The sequence below is a fragment of the Macaca fascicularis genome, chromosome 4 (genome assembly GCF_037993035.2).
Source record: "Macaca fascicularis isolate 582-1 chromosome 4, T2T-MFA8v1.1".
Taxonomy (NCBI): Eukaryota; Metazoa; Chordata; class Mammalia; order Primates; family Cercopithecidae; genus Macaca; species Macaca fascicularis.
In genome coordinates, this window is record NC_088378.1 from 151,321,440 (window position 1) to 151,325,074 (window position 3,635).

The following is a 3,635-nucleotide window of genomic DNA, read 5'->3' on the forward strand; positions in this document are numbered from 1 at the left end:
TTCTCTTTAATGACCAAAACAAGAGAGTGACAGCAATGTCAATCATCAAAAAGAGTGACTGTTAGAGACAGAGCAGTCTGAGGGGAAGCCCAGGAGTTCATGTGTACACATGTGAGTTTGAGATTGATGTGAGACATCCACGTGGAGCTGTTCAGTGGGTCTGATGCTCAGGAGAGGGGCAAAGCCACTTAGACACAGATTCCAGGAGTAAGCAGTTTGTGTGCCATGTTTGAAGCCATGGAAGTGAATAACAGCACGTTAGTTCGATGCTCTTACTCACTGGAGAAGGTGGAGGAGGGTAAGAATAGAGAACCACAGACCATCAATATTTAAGGAGTGGTCAACAGCAGAAGAGCCCAAGAAAAGCAAACTAGAGACACAGAAAACCAGGAGAATATGGAGTCACAGAAGCCACAGAAGGGGAGCTTCAAGAAAGAGGACACAATCAGCAGTATCCATTTCTTCAGACAGGGTCGGTAAGATAAAGACTAAACTATGAGCCAGGTGTGGTGGCTCACACCTGTAATCCCAGCACTTCAGGAGGCTGAGGCAGGAGGATTGCTTGAGCTCACAAGTTTGAGAGACCAGCCTGGGCAACATAGTGAGACCTCATCTCTATAAAAGAGTCGAAAAATTAGCTGGACATACTGGTGCATGTCTGTGGTCCCAGCTACTTGGGAGGCTGAGGCAGGAGGCTCACTTGAGCCTGGAAGGTTGAGGCTGCAGTGAGCTATGATGGTGCCATTGCACTCCAGCCTGGGTGACGGAGTGAGACTCTGTCTCAAGAAAACAAAACAAAACAAAACGAGCTAGCATATGATGGATTTAGCAATAAAAATGACATTGACTAACCTGGTGAGAACTGGGTCAGTGGAGTTGTGGGAATGGAAGCCAGACCAAAGTTCTCATCTGATAGAATTTCCTGAATGAAACAAAGAAATCATCCATAACTCTCATTTGCTAAAGGCTTTGAGCCAATTGTAAAGTTTACACTTTTCTCAAGCACTTTCATTTAGTTTGTAATTAAATAAGCAAAGTACTTGTACATGCCCTTTTCTTAATTACAACTTTCCTAATGAGTTAACTTGCATGTACAAACAGCCTCATCTGTAAGATGGGTTTGCTCCGGCACTGGGTTAAAACTGGGCTTACATGCAAAAGCTATTGTTAATTCAAACCTGTTAATGCAGTTTGTTTATATTGAATATGATTAGAAGAATTCAAGAACATGATTCTAAAATTTGATAATTTGCAGACGCACTACAATGATTAGCTCAAAACTAAGTCCTGAACTGTTCTGTTGTCTTTCACATGCACATACATCCTAGATTATTTTATTTTATTTTATTTTTTATTTATTAATTTTTTTTTTTTTTTTTTTTGAGACGGAGTCTCGCTCTGTCGCCCGGGCTGGAGTGCTGTGGCGGATGGATCTCAGCTTACTGCAACCTTCGCCTCTTGGGTTCAAGTGATTCTCCTGCCTCAGCCTCCCGAGTAGCTGAGATTACAGACATGTGCCACCACACCTGGCTAATATTTTATATTTTTGGTAGAGACAGGGTATCACCATGTTGGCCAGGCTGGTTTTGAACTCCTGACCTAAAGTGATCCACCCATCTCAGCCTCCCAAAGTGCTGGGATTACAGGCGTGAGCCACCATGCCCAGCCTACCTTAGATTATTTTAATAGAATTGTTTTTTAAATGTTGATGCTGGAGGTTAGAATTAACTCCAAATGTATACTTAAACATATTATATTAGGTTTTGACTAACAGAATTTTCTTTCAGGGAATGTGGTTTATTTATCAATACACTTACCTAAATCAGGGTAATAAAGTCCTTCACCACTCTGTATCATTTCAAAGATTGCTTCTTCTTTCTCAGTCTACTTATCTAATTTTGTTGTTGTTGTTGTTGTTGTTGTTGAGACAGAGTCTTGCTCTGTCACCCAGGCTGGAGTGCAGTGACACAGTCTTAGTTCACTGCAACCTCTACCTCCTGGGTTCAAGTGATTCTTGTGTCTCAGCCTCCCAAGTAGCTGGGATTACAGGCACACGCCACCACACCCGGCTAATTTTTTGTATTTTTAGTAGAGATGGGGTTTCACCATGTTGGCCAGGCTGGTGTCAAACTCCTGACCTCAAGTGATCTGCCTGCCTTGACCTCCGAAGTGCTGGGATTACAGGTGTGAGCCACCGCGCCCAGCGCATTTGTGATTGTATTATTAGAGCTTGCATGAGGAAGAAAAGGCAAAGATAGGCGAGAGAAAACTGCATGAGAAGCTTTCTGGTGTTCTTAGACTTTCAAAGGGCCGCGGCCAAAGATGAAAGCAGAGACACATTGCCGTAGATGAGGAGAGAAGGCCAGTGACCTGACGCAGATTCAGAAAGTTTTAGCCCCAGAGGCCTCTGAAGCAAAATTCCTGACAGCAAAAAGGTCTGCAGTTCAGAAATGGAGCGCAAAAACAAAGGCATAGGCCCGTTGCTGGCCATAGAGACAAATCAGATCAATTTCCCTTCCATTTTGTTTCTATCTTCATCAGGAGTCTGTACTCCAGAAAGCAACAAAGTTCCCAAATGGTGAGGGATAGTGAGGGAGAGAGTTCAATCCCAGTGTCTCCTCAAGTTTGAGTCTCTGGGTTCCCATGGAATACATCCCAGCGAGCAGAAATACCCAGAGATGACAGAAGTATCACCCCTGGGCATCTCAGAGAAGGGCAAACATTCTGGTTTTCCACGAGGGAAGGGAAGGAGTAAGATTAGCCACAGACCAAAGTGCTTCACATTAAGTGCCAGAAAAATTCAAGATTTTAATTTCTGGTTTGTTTGTTTTTTCCAACACAGGGTCCGGCTCTGTCGCCCAGGCTGGAGTGCAGTGGCACAATCTTGGCTCATTGCAAGCTCTGCCTCCCAGGTTCACGCCATTCTCCTGCCTCAGCCTCCTGAGTAGCTGGGACGACAGGCGCCCGCCACCACGCCCGGCTAATCTTTTGTATTTTTAGTAGAGACGGGGTTTCAATGCGTTAGCCAGGATGGTCTCGATCTCCTGACCTCATGATCCACCTGCCTTGGCCTCCCAAAGTGCTGGGGTTACAGGTGTGTGCCACCGTGCTTGGCATTTTTCTTTTTTTTAGAGACAGAGTCTCACTCTGTTGTCCAGGCAACAGAGTGCAACATCCAGTGATCTTGGCTAACTGCAACCTCTGCCTCCCGGGTTCAAGTGATTCTCCTGCCTCAGCCTCCCAAGTAGCTGTGACTGCGGGCGTGTGACACCAGCCCTGGCTAATTTTTGTATTTTTAGTAAATATAGGGTTTCACCATGTTGGCCAGGCTGGTCTCAAACCCCTGACCTCAGGCGATCTGCCTGCCTCGGCCTCCCAAAGTGCTGGGATTACAGACGTGAGCCACCGCACGCAGCCCGATATTTTCATTTCTATTTAACGGGGTTGTGATCATTAAGAAAATAATTTAGCAATCACATGGAACCCAAATACATTCAGTAAAATCACGAACTGTTTCTCTCTTTTTTTTCAAATAGGGGTTGCTAATCTGGTAGCTATGAATATTATACTTAAGGTAAATTCTGATGTTAGCAAAACATTTCAGTCACATGACATTCTCCAAGTCTCTTTTAAAT